Raw genomic sequence first — 13952 nt, 5'->3', positions numbered from 1 at the left:
CGCATGCTCCAAAAGTACATTAGTACAATATTTCTTTGTGGTGTTCACGCATAGCTCCTCTGAGTACTGTCGAAAGTAAAACACAATACTTTACCAAATTACCATAGTATAAAAATGATGCCTACGAAAACATGCATAGACCTATAATTTGTTGATATATTTGAAGGTTTTAGCTGGATGTAGTAAGATTATAATATTTACAGGAAACTATGTTTCCGCGAGCCCCCTACTGGCAAAGCTAACTACACCCCCTGAAATGTATACGGTTTTTAAACACATTTCATTGTTGTTACAACACAAAACGTAAAACGCATTTAGGTAACGAAACTGTCACGTCGTTGTAGGTATCTGTATGAAAAGTAGGTGTGGACTGTAGTTGCAAACCAACGTGAGCTACTAAGTTGCATGATAGTAATACCTTTTATTTACAGCGCTTTTTTACATCAGAATTACCGTATGAAGAGCTATATGAAAACATTATAATTATTATTATTATTATTTATAAGCACATGACCTGTTCTAAAAAGACACCTGGGCATTAACTTGGACATTAGGTCAGACTGATGCATACGTGTTTTGTACGATTTGAGCGACTACATACATTGTGCTTGCTCCAGACAATGTTTGTTCAAAGGCAATACCAAAGAAAACCAGGCCCACAGACCAAGATAAGAGGTTTACAAACAGCCAAAAAAACCAGGCCCACATACATGTCTGTCAGAATGCACTAAAGGCCTGTTCGACTCAGGACTAAATATGAATTGGTTAAGATTATATCAACTGTGGCAATTTTGCTTTAATAGCAATAAAGTTAATTAGATGAAGTTTAGGACATAGTGACATCAGCTACTCAATAAATTCTGCCGGATGTCAAATATTTCTTGCTGTTCTTCGTCCTGTCTTCAGGGTCATCCCCAGAATTTTTCCCATCACCATCCTGTTTTCTGACCCTCTATTTGTTGGATTTTATGGCACTGCAAACTTTACCACTGCTAACCAGTGCGAAAGTGCTTCTGCTCTCTACTTCAAACATGGTAGAATGGCTTACACCCAATTGGCACATTTAATTTACTTGTAAGCCCCTAGTAAAGTGGAAAAGACCCAGGGCCTTTAAATTGTGCTACCCACTTAAGTAGCCCTTCAAACATGTCTCATACATGCCAAGGCAGCATGTATGTTCATTTTTAAACTGCCATTTTGAATTGGCAAAATAAACCTTTTTCCAGGCTTAAACCTTCTTTCTAATACATAGGTCACCCCTAGAGTAGGCCTTGAAGACTCTGAGGACAAAGTGTTGTGTCTTTAATTAGTAGGACATGTACTTTTAAGTTGTACAAGTCCTGGTAGTGAAAAATTCCTATAGTCGTTTTCACTACTGCAAGGCCTATCTCTCACATAGGATAACTTTGGGTTACCATACTACATTAAATATCTGTAACTTCCAATTGGAAGCTGGTAGACAGGCGGAGTTTGGTGTCTAAATAATTGAAATTATAAGCCCTCTTTAAAGGTAATGTTGATTTATTAATTACAATTCTAAAAATGCAACTTATCGAAAGTTTGCATTTTCTTGTCCTAGCCATTTGATGCCTACAGCCTGACCCTGGGCATCATGGTTGGGTGTAGCTGGCGTTGGTCTTTTTATATTGTTCCCAAACAGTGAGACAAAGGGAATATAGGTGTGGGAAGATGGGCACTCTGAGTTAACAAAGCGGAGGAGCTGTCACCTACCACACTTGCACATCACAAAGGCACTGCTTGAACACTTTCACAAAAGGATTGTCGCTAGCCTACTGTGAGCCCAGACAAGCTGTGGCCAGACAGGGAGGAAGGGGATGCCAGACACTTCACGATGGTGGAAACCTCTAGAAGCTTCCTCTACTTCAAAATGGGCACCAGGTTTAAATATTGGACCACAGACCCTAAATCTTCAGTACACTTCTGGGCCTGTGGATTCTGCCAGGAAGAAGGACTACTGTGCTGCTGGAAGGACTGCCACTCTGAGGAACTGCTGCCCTGATGGGCTGCTTCTCTGATCTGCTGATTTGCTGCCCTGCTGGCTTCTTGCCTGGGTGAGAAGGACTAGATCTGTATCTCTTGAACTCAGGACCCCAGAGTTACTCCAAAGACTAGTTGGTTGAGCTCCTGACTAGATCCTCAGAGACAGAAGGATCCTAGAACCTTGTACGAGCACCTGGACTCTGCTATCTGTGGGTTCTACTGTGCCAAGTAGTGCCACCCCAGTCCTGGACACTTGGAAGTGGGCTTGAAGATGCCCTACCAGCCCATCTGTTGATCCAGCAGAAGTGACAAATCTCCTATACTGTGTGGTGCAACTACAAGCTGACCCAATGCATTGCCTCTCCTGCGTGAACTTTCCTGATGCAAGGACTCCACATTGCAAGCCCTGCAGCTTCTTCAGAACCAGCCGGTGCACGATGCATCCTTGATGCACGACTTTGAACTGCAAGCTCCTCACCGGCAGCCTCCTCAAGAGCGATGCAGGACTCACATCAAAGCCTTGCATCTCCTCGGTACTGATGCTGCAGGAAGAATCCTTGACCTGGGACTCTGCAATTCTTTGCAACCAGGATTTAAGGTACTTTTGTTCAGCTGACTTATCTGAGTCCCTGTAGTGAGCCCCTGCTTCATTAGTCAGCCTGAACTTGTGATTTTGTCTATGTCTACCACAATCAGATATCCACATTAAGTGTTTTGTTCTTTTTAGCGCTATATTGACTGAATTGTTTAAGATTACATATCTCCAATTCTACTAATTGGAATTTTGTCATTTTGGCCTTGATTTATTTATCTCGCTTTTCTCTAGTTTTCAAATTTGATGTGGTATTTTTAGTGTGTTGTGTTTTCACTTTATTAAGGTTTGAAGAGCTGCATAAATACTTTACACACTGACTCTAAGTCAAGCCTGGCTGCTCTATGCCAAGCTACCAGAGAGTTCAGCACAGGTTAATTTGGGGTTTGCTTGTGCCTCACCTTCACAAGGATTGTTTTTCTTACTTCTGCCTCACCCAACAAGGAATGTTTTTCCTGCTTGAGTAGGGGTTCACCTTCCTCAACCAGTAACCTAATTTCTTCCATTTCTACATTAGGATATTTCCACCACACATGAATGAATAAGGTCAGAGGCACTCCAGAGGAAGACAAAATTATCGCTCATGCACTGTCTTGTACAAAAGTTGCAATTTATTTAGGCCTGGTAAATGTACATAAAATGTATAGGCTTACGTTGGCATTTTGTGAAACTGGGAGTCATTTCAGGTTTGGCATTGTGTGAGGCCCCATGTGAATTACTGGGTCTCTCACACAGTGTTTCTGCCTCATTTGACGGTGGAGGAACCTGAGTGTTTCAGAAGTACACTTTTGGCCACACCGGCAGACTGGTGAGCCTCACACTGTAGTCTAAATGATTCTGTTAGTCATCATGCAGCTCCTCGGTAACCCAGAATCTTCTTAGGCCATAATTCTATCAGCATCCCACTTCTTTGTGCTCGCAGGCTCTGCTTAGGTACAAGTAAGAGCGTATGCTTCGTAGCAATGCTTTGCAAAGAGTAAAACTATGTCTACCTATGCCCCTTTGTTCTATCTAAAGTTTATTAATGACATGCAGTTAATGTTTCTTGGAAAAATCCTTGCTGCTAACCTTTATATGCTTGGGTGGGGTCACTTCCAACTCCCTGGGTTTCACCAGATCACTCAAATATTATGTACCTGCTATCCACATATATAAATCTCCATGAGTGAACATACCAAGTCATGCCACCTCCTTTTATGTAATGAGTGTAGGGGCTCACTGAGACATATGGTTTCAGTCTTCCAATTCTGATGTGCACATTGAGGTTGACCATTTTTGTGTTTGTATGCAACATCAGAGACAGCATTTGAATATGCTTACATAGACTTGTCCTTTCTATCTTAACATACATAGGAACATTCACCAATGAAATGGGACAAAAAGAGCCGGTACAGATGTAGCGATCTGATCAAACCTACCTTTGCCTGAGCAAATAACTATATGTTGCATCTGGGATACAGCAAGAGAATATTCAAAATCTAGGACTCCCACTCTGTTTGCCCTACAAAGGAACCTAAATATAACAAGTGGATGTCTCCCTCCCCAGTAAAGATGAAATGTGTTGAACGCAGAGTACTTTTTTACTGACATCATATTAGAGAAGGCAAACCACCCTAGTGTTGTAAGAAGTTTCGGACAACATTCCACTAACGTCCTCACAGCCACCAGCAGTTTCCGAACATTGCACTCCAAGAGAGACATCTGAGGTGCATGCAACAACTTGGATTCTCCAAAATTGAAACAGGATGTGGGCAAATACCATCCTTCAGCAACCCAATTCCTGCTCTGCTGTCTGTATCCATAAAACCGACTTAAACGCAAAAGCATATCAACCACATAGAGAGACAATGTGCAACATCTGCCAGCTGATCCCTAGTCCATATAACCTAGCTCCAAAAATAAAGAACTGTTGTATCTTAGCAACTGGATGCTTTCTCTACTGGATTTTAGATTGTGGAATCTCAGGAGCAGAGAGCGGTCAGTTGCTGGGAAGGAAGGACATGTCAGGGGTTGTTCATTCTTGGCTAATAAATGCTTTATACTTGATCATATTGGACTCCAGTTCTTAAAAAATGGCCACGAGGGTGGGATCCTGAAAGCCAAGGAAGCCAAGGACAACAAGACTCACTCCTGAAGAGAAGTGATTTACAAGTGGATGTACATGTACAAGTGGAGCAACTCCTGGTCCTCGCCAAGCTAATATAAGCATTTACAACTGGATATATGTGCATAGACACATGAGTTATTCTGAAGTACTGAGGGATTTATGAATGGCTGGTTTGCAGGTGTGTGTGGCATAAAGGGGGCACACAATAGCATGAGACAAGGTGACTTGTCAAGAGGGTGACTGGCACGACATCGTGGTACACTGTGTACATTTAATTGCATCAACACTGTGGACATAGTAGTCGTCAGGAGTTACGAGATGAGTGAGCAGTTTGAAAGACGCAGGGCTGTTTACTTACATCCGGTGGTTCGCGAGCTGCAACAGCTGTGTTCCAGCCATCTTTAGATTCTTTGCAGGCACAGGTCTGAAGATTCGTTAGCTGCAATGACCGTGCTCCAAACTTGCAGGCACGTCATAACGCTCATCAGCGAGTGACGTTGTTGCGCACTGTGGGAGCGTGACAGGCAGCTTGCGGAAGCCGGGATACATCATAACGCTTGTCAGCGAGTGACGTTGTTGTGCACCGTGGGAGCATGACATGCAGCTTGTGGAAGCCAGGATACACAGGATGTGTAACCTAGGAGCCTGACGGCGGAAAAGTGCAGCGTTGTGACGCAACAAGTGGAAACCAGGAAGTACGGCAGCTGGGAAACGCGGAACCTGATGGCAGAGGAATGCAGCATTTACAATTAAGTAGCAATTATCAGCATGAATCTTCTACAAGGAACCTAGCGGTGTAAAGAAACTTTAACTGATTGCAAGTGCTTTTAATGTATAGGTGTTGCAGACAGTTGCTGGTACTTGATGAGTGTCATTCGAAGACGAGACAATGGTGTCTACGTTGCTTATTTTAGTTTTTTGTTTTATACTCACTTTTCACATATTAAGGATAAGACAACGATGGCTACTCCATTTTTTTTTGATGGTTGTGTTACCTTCATATAGTCTCGTAGTCCAAGTCAGTTTGTGTCATTGGGATTTCAAGACATTATTCTTAGTAAGTTAATCTTAGCTAACATAACCTGTTAGCATTATACTTTATACTTTATAACATGGATATTTCTTCTGTAATTGCGCCCCGTAAAAATTTTTTACATCCCGGGAGCCCTGCCATGATTTGGGAGGATTGGCGTGAATCATTTGAAACTTAGTTAGAGGCCATAGGCGGGGAGACCTTTATAGCGTCTCGCAAGTTAGCCTTATTAAAATGTAATCTAGGCATTGAAGGGAGAAAGGTATTAAAAATGTTGCCTAAATCTTCATGAGCGACAGCAACAAATCATGATGGGGAGGGGGAAGAGGTGTCAGAATCAGAGGAATTAGTTAGTGACGATTATGCGGCTGCCATGAAAGCGTTAGAAGATAATTATGGGAAAAAATAAGCAATGTGGTAGAGAGGCATAGGTTCTTTTCTAGGTCTCAATTGCTAGGTGAAAGTGTTGAACAATATGCGTCTGCACTGAGAACATTAGCTTCAACATGTAAATTCAAGGAATTACAAGAAGAAATAAAAAGGGACCAGTTTATAAATAGGACGAGCAATATCAAAATTCAGGAGAGGTAATTGGAACTAAAGGACCCATCTTTACAGAAAACTATTAATATAATGAGGTGCATAGAGAACACATGTGAAGGGACTTAATGATGGACAGTGTAGGGAAGAAATGAAACAGGAGTTGCAGGACAATGTTAGTGTGGTGCGTAAAGGGAAGAAAACAGTTTATGGATCTAGTATTGTGTCTGCATCAAAAGGAAATCATGCATGTTACAGATGTGGCAGTTTCAGACACACTGATGAAGCGGAGACATGTCCAGCTACAAAGGCCCATTATTTTAAGTGTAAAAGAGTCAGACATTTCTCACATGTATGTAAGTCAGGAAATGGGAATGTTAATAAGCAAACAGTAAATGTGGGTTGTGATGACCACTCTGAAGATGAAGAGAAGGAAGTTGAGGTACTTATCATTTGTGAAAATCTTGTAGGCGAAATCAAAGAGGGATATCGACCTCCCAAATGCAGTTTGAAAATCAACAAAAATGATGCATTGGTTTAGGCATATTCATGTTCGCTTTATACTATTATTAACAAAGACATGGGGGACAAGTTGGGGAAGTGCGTATTATCACTGCCTGACATTTAACCTGAAGGGTATTGCGGTGTAAAACTACCGTTATTAGGCTATTTTAATGGTGATGTATCTGATAAAGATAGGCATGCACTTGGTAAAGTGTATGTAGTAAGAGAGGGAAGAGCCTTATTAGGTTGGAGAGAACAAAAAACATTAGGAATTATTATTGATCCCAATCACCCAGAACAAGTAATTTTAGCAGAGGACTCATATGTAAAGGATTGGAAGGTGAAGAATCCAGATCTATTCTCTAAATGACTAGGATGTTTGGAGAAGTTTGAGCATCATATCATTTTACAATCTGGGGGCACACCAATAGTACATAAGGTCAGGAATGTTTTGTTAGCATTAAGGGCACAACTCAGAGACAAGCTAGACTGATTGTGTATGGCAGGTGTAATTGAGCCTATAGAGTCTGCAGAGTGGCTCAGTCCCATAGTATTAACGCATAAGGCTAATGGGAAGACATGCATGTGTGTGGACTTGAAGGATCTTAACCAGAGTATCTGGGTTGACCACCATCCCCTACCTTGTATAAACGAGATGATTTCCATGCTAAAGGACACAAAATATTTCTTCAGCATAGATTTATCCAGTGCGTACCATCAAATCAGTTTACGCCCGGAATCAAAACATCTTACTTCTCTCATAACACCTGATGGGGCATTCCGTTTTGTATGCATGCCTTTTGGTTTAGCGTCAGCTTCTGCAGTTTTCCAAAGACTTATGGGGAGTGTGTTGAAAGGAATTACTAATGTACTTGTATTTCAAGACCATATTCTAGTGTGGGCTAAAGATTTGGACAACCACAATATGGTCTTAGATTATGTTTTGTCTAAGCGGCAAAAGGCAGGCTTAACAGTCAACGAGGAGAAATGCAAATTTGGCACTTCACAAAATGAATACTTGGGACATACATTTTCTGGTGACAGAGTAAAATCCAAGATGATGCAAGCGCTTATGGTTTGGGTGCCACGTTAATGCAAAGGAAAAATGGACAAGAACGAGTGGTATTATTTGCACCCAGAACACTTAAAGGAGCTGAGACAACATATTCAGTGATTGAGAAGGAGGCTTTAGCATGCTGGTGGGGTGTGAACCATTTCAAGACTTATGTATGGGGGACAGCATTTGAACTGCGCTCAGACCATAAATCTTTAATAGATATTTTCACAACTAAGGGTGCTAGTAGAGCTACTCCTAGAATTGCAAAATGGATATACTGGTTACAAGAGTATAATGTTAAATTAAGATATGTTGTGGTAACATGAACAAGAGTGTTGATTATCTATCTCGATTGCCACTGCAATCAGATGATAAAGTAGGGAAGGAAGAGGATGAAGAAGAATGTTTAGTAGCGAGTGTAAGGGAGCTGTGACAGAAGAAGAATGGAAATGGGCAATTGAGGTATATGAGGAATTAAAGCAGTTGATGATTAGTTTGCCCAGTATTACATCTCAATCTAGGAATGTAATGAAGAAGTATGGGGACTACAAGATGGTGTGGTCAGAATTGTCTACTATGGATAACATAATAAGGAGGAATGGGAGATTAATAGTGCCTTTGAGTTTGAGGTCAAAGATGTTGAGTTTGTTACATGAAGGACATGGTGGCATGTCAAGTATGAAAAGAAGGGGCAGTGTCGATTTGTAGTGGCCGGGAATGGACACGGACATAGAAAGATTTGTACAGAATTGTGAGTTGTGTATGTGCAGCAGTAACTGACACAGATTAGAGGAATCCCCTATTTCACCCACTAAATTACCAGAAAAGGCATGGCAAAAAGTGGCCATTGAAATATGTGGTCCTTTAAATAGCAAGGGGATTGAAGGGAAGTATGCCTTGGTTTTGGTGGATTACTTCTATAAATGGCATGAAGTGGCTTTTGTGAAAGACATTGCTGCATCTAGTGTCGAGTACTTTTGTGAAGAGGTGTTCAGAAGAAAGGGATACCCGGAACAAATTGTAACAGACAATGGTCCGTAGGAATTTCAGCAGTATTTGAGGGAGGTTGAAGTATCACAATACAGGACTGCTGTGTACCATCCAAGGGAAAATGGTATTGTGGAGAGATTTAATTGTGTCATAAAAGAGTGTGTACAATTAAATGCTGAAAGTGGTGAAGACTGCAAATTGGCCATCAAGGATATGTTGTCGAATTATCGTAATACGCCATATTCAGCCACGGGTGAAACTCCTTTTTGTTTGTTAAAAGGAAGACATGCTGGTACAAAAATAACTCCAGCATGGATAAACAATTTAGTTATCAAGAAATCTAGGATTGATGATCTGAGACGAAGAATAGATTTTATCTAAATAAATATGCATGCAGGCATAATGACAAGTTGAAATGCATGATTAATACGTTCAAGGTGGGAGATTGGGTGAGAACATCCGTGGTTGGTGGTCATAAACCTGGTGGGTCAAGATGGTCCAAACCTAGGGAAGTGAGGAAGGTGGTTGGTAATTGTGTATGAGGGGATGATAATAAGAGATAGAACACTGGGAAAATCACAAGGTGAAATGATTTGGAAGGCATGATCTACAAGGGGTGTGATGAGAATAAAAGTGTATCTGATGGAAAAGTTGGGCTGATGCAAAACGAAAAGGTGCAGAATAGGAGAAATATTGGACTCCAGTTCTTAAAAGGAACGAGACTGCTTCCCTAAACAAAATAAGAGACAGAGGAAACCAATATTTAATACCTATACCATCAGACTATCTGGCACACATCTTTCTTTAATAACGTCTGTACCTGGTCGGGGACTAGACAAATCTGCTGATAATATTAGCTTCTGAAACAGATCTCAGACGCATTACCGTCCACAGTGTACATGGGTCATGTGACAGGCCATTTTCTTATTGCTAAAGTCGCTGTAGATCTCGTTTGATGGCCTAGACCAATTTAAGTCCTGAGTCATTTCCTTCTGTATAATGGTTGACACAGAACATATTATAGTCATTGTTGCAAAAAGGTATCTTATACATAAAATAGCTCAATTTAATTATTCACTGTTTTCTTAAGTTGAGGTCTACCAATGGCATGCCATTGTATCTACTACCTTATTTTAGTTACTCTTACTCCCCACAGATTGTCTAACATATGGATTGTATAGATTTCCATTTATATTATTAGAGGCTTTGAGAATTTCTTTAAATGTGGAAGTCTATGCAAAATTGAGGAGAAACCCTTAAAATAAGTTGCAAGTGATTTTCCAAATGTTTAAGAAACTAACCACAGGCCAATTCACAAAGCTATTTGCACCTTATGTTTAGCTTACATACACAAACTGCGAGTCTATGATCAATTTTGGAGTTTATAATGTTGGCTTTGCACTCACAAAGGATTTACTCACATGAAGATTTTTGGATGAATGAATCATCAGAGGATGCAAGCTTATGGGTAAGTGAGTGTTCGAGGTTTGCAACACTGCGGGTTCTAGCACACCCAAAACATACATATGTGTGGGTAATCATACACTCCTCACTGACCCATTCTCTCCCTCGAAAGAGAAATATACTCCTCACAGGGGCCAGAGTTCATCTCTTTCCAGGGTTGAGCCTCAAAATTTGTGGAGGTGGAAGAGAAAGGGTTTACAGAAGGGGTTTCTCCTTAGGGAAAACTCCTTTGTGAAAAAATAGGAATAACAAGATTTTGCACAAGCAAATATATGTGCATATTCTATCAGGCAAAACTGAATTCATAAATGTTTTCCAGGAGTACACCTAGAGTGTGCAGAGCCCCAATAAGAATAGTGTCAGAAATGGAAGCGGCCACTAAATACTCTTTCATCGGTCCCAATTGAAGTGGAAATGAGGTAGAGTAACCTATGGGCTGTGGAATATGTTAATCTTTCCATGGACCTACAACAAAATGAAGCACAGAAGGCACAGTGAGTCTATATAGCTAAACAATTTGAATTTAAATGGGAAGCTATGTGTTTAATATCTAGTTAAAGATATATACACTTTCCAGTCTAGTTGACATTTATCCCATAAAGTAGCCTGAATTGCAAATCTACAGAGCCCTACATCTACCTGCCCTATCCAGCTCTTGACATTGGATGAGCTGGGTAGGCCTGAATTTTTCCAATGCTAAAATACTTTTTTAGATTTGTGCCCTGAAGGTGGTCTTCAATGTTGTTCTTCCAAAAGTCTGAGACTTTTGATGTAGAAAAAGTGGGGAAACAAGTTAGGGAAGGGCTTTTAACAAAAGTAATGAATTCAATTGTTTTGAAATTTTGGGGATCGTAGTTTGTATGACTTGACCAACCATAAAGTAAATCTCTCAAAATTTGGTAGGTTACAGAATACAAATGGGGATGTAGGTCAGCTGAAGAGTACTCAATTGACTGGTACAACTTGGGCTTGATCATTGCATGTACAAGACACAAGCGTTCCTTTATACCATGCCAGTCTGAAACACTAACCTTTGTTTAGGGTATTCAAGAAAGAAACGTCTGAGTTCCATGCCATGAAAGAGCAAGGTTGTTTTCCCGTCTTTGTGTTCTTTGCTTTACTGAGGATTTGTTGTCAGAGTTTACACAGCCATCTCCAACACTGATGGCCAAGTACAGGGATGTTCTTGGCATGCTGTTATTGCCTGCCTACTTAAGACTGCAATTGCTTTAAGCTGAACTCTGATGGCCTTATTGGTTGGTTCTTGAAACTGTGGAGTCTAATGCGTGCAAATGTGCCTAAAGCAAAGAAAGTTTTGCTATCACCTAGTTCATTTGCAGATTAGGAAGATGTGGACCTTACTACATTGCCTCTTATTATTGCTAAGGGCCCTGCCCACGTGTTCTGAATCATGGAAACCTGCCCAGAATATTTCTAAAATATATGTATGTCCGCTATTGTCAAGTTCTGATAAGCTGTAAAACTACTAATTAGAAAAACAATGTTTTGAGAACCATCAGTGGCGGTGGACAAGCCACTACTACCAATAAAAAAGTAGCTGACCTAAGGAAGTGCTATGTTCACTTTGGAGGCATTTCAAGCCCACAAATACTTTTTTTCAGCACAGGTTTTTACCACACTCATGGCTATGCAACTGGGTAACACCTCTAGGTTATGTTTTCAACTTTTATTCTTCTGCTCAACGCTCTCCCCCTCAAGAGTATTGACATCTGTGAAAGCCTGATCAGATGCTTTGTGTGTTTTTGCCTGCTGAGCTTATGCTTGCTTCGTTCAAGAATACAAATCCGAAAGGTAATGTTCTTAACTGGTCCAAACACCTATGTCAATTTAAATGTGTTCACCTGCAGTGCAGTCTTGCATGAATTCTGTACCCCACAGAGTGTCCGGCAAGGACAGTCTTTTTCTGATGATTTTAAATTGGATTTTTAGCAAAAAACATGATCCATCATTTTGCGTGTATGGATTCGGGGTTGAAATCACCTGCGGTAAGATAACCTAAATTGCACTCACATCAGGCAATGTTTCACAGATGACAGGCAATTTTGAATCTATCCATCCATCTATCTATAGATTCAAAATTGCCTGCCATCTGTGATATATTCAAAATTGCCACTGTGGTCCACACCAGGTGGTTATAGTTAGGTCAGCTGTTCCATAGGAAAAGCACTTTTTGTGTTGCTAATAAGTTTTTGTCCCCGTTTGACAATTTTTCACAAAACCTTCCAAAAAGGTGCTACTTTTTGACAAGTTTGTGCATGGAACGTTTCAGGGTGATCAAACAAATGGGGGGCAAGAAAAAATGGGGGTCCCACAGTGCAAAATCCCCATGCATTTTTCATGGACTTCTGAAAGAATCGCTACAGCAAAAACTGCTGAACGGAATTCCACCAAATTTGGCAGGAAGCTAGATCATGGTTCGCAGACTGTGCTTTTTGTAATTTGGTATAATTCCATTCAATAGTTTTTGAGAAATTAAGTTTAAAAACAATTGTATATCTCAATGGTTGGGTTCACAAGAGACTTGAGAGAGTCTTGCGAGAGTGCCAATTCAAAGTAAGATTGATCTGATTGCCCCAGGGAGCTTTATTCCCTTAGGTTATCTCGCTCCCGCCAGAGTCAGACTCTTGCACAAGCGTGCACTCTGATTGGTCACCAGCAACATGAGAAAAATTTTGCTGGCAGCCATTGCAGGACTCGGGAACTTAGTGCCCTGTCCCGAAGTAAAAAAAAAAGGGAAAGGGTAGGAATACCTGTCCAGCAGGTCGTATGGGGGGGGATCAGAAGGACCCCCCCTGGCCAAAATGCACAAAAAAACTGAAATTTCTGACGCAATCCTGTGGGATTCATGCAGATTCGCAGCACAAAAAAGGTGGCCTGGGCCGTATTCTTTAATAATAGATCCTGGATGTGTCTACTATTGGGCTGTACTTCATAAGTGGAGGGGGTGCATAGGCCCACTCCCCAAGCCATTATAGATCCTAGGAAGCCCACCCAGTGGCAACATTTCATAAGCCCTCCCTGAGCTGTTTTTGGCCCTGATGAGTACACTCGCTGGGGCCGAAATGTGTACAAAAGAGCAGGAAGATCATGCAACCCCCCGAAGATTGCTCCTACCCGGATTGAGCAGCATAAATATCTGTCCCTGCAGGTGGGAGCAATGCTGGCTCCTGCAGCATGCAGGAAGTTGGCTGGGGCCAATGGGGCAGTGGGACTACCCTCATAGCCCCTAATGTTGTGTATGGTGGGTGCTCGGGGTGCACACCAAGTCACCCACTTATATTAAACGCAGGTCCCAAGAGATGAGGTCCCAAGGCCCAGAATACACTCAGCCCTTCTTCCCTTAACCCCTTCGCTGCCAGGCCTTTTCCCCCTCCTGTGCCAGGCCTTTTTTTGCCTATTTGGAATAGTTCGCTTTTAGGCCCTCATAACGTTTTGTCCACATAAGCTACCCACGCCAAATTTGCGTCCTTTTTTTTCTCACATCCTAGGGATTCTAGAGGTATCCAGACTTTGTGGGTTCCCCTGAAGGAGACCAAGAAATTAGACAAAATACAGTGAAAATTGTGTTTTTTTTTAAAAAATTGGATAAAAGGGCTGCAGAAAAAGGCTTGTGGTTTTTCCATGAAAATGGCATCTACAAAGG

The 13952-nt window shown here is 41.3% G+C and overlaps 1 protein-coding gene across 1 annotated transcript in view; it reads right to left on the bottom strand.

Moving 5' to 3' along the window:
• The window catches only part of LOC138265076 (connector enhancer of kinase suppressor of ras 2-like), a 1142768-nt gene that overhangs the window by 320538 nt on the left and 808278 nt on the right, over positions 1-13952 (bottom strand). The gene's annotated exons all lie outside the window — the stretch shown is intronic.

This window comes from Pleurodeles waltl, chromosome 2_1 (genome assembly GCF_031143425.1).
Source record: "Pleurodeles waltl isolate 20211129_DDA chromosome 2_1, aPleWal1.hap1.20221129, whole genome shotgun sequence".
Classification (NCBI taxonomy): Eukaryota; Metazoa; Chordata; class Amphibia; order Caudata; family Salamandridae; genus Pleurodeles; species Pleurodeles waltl.
The sequence above is the reverse complement of the archived record's forward strand: the minus strand, read 5'-3'. Positions and strand labels throughout refer to the sequence as shown.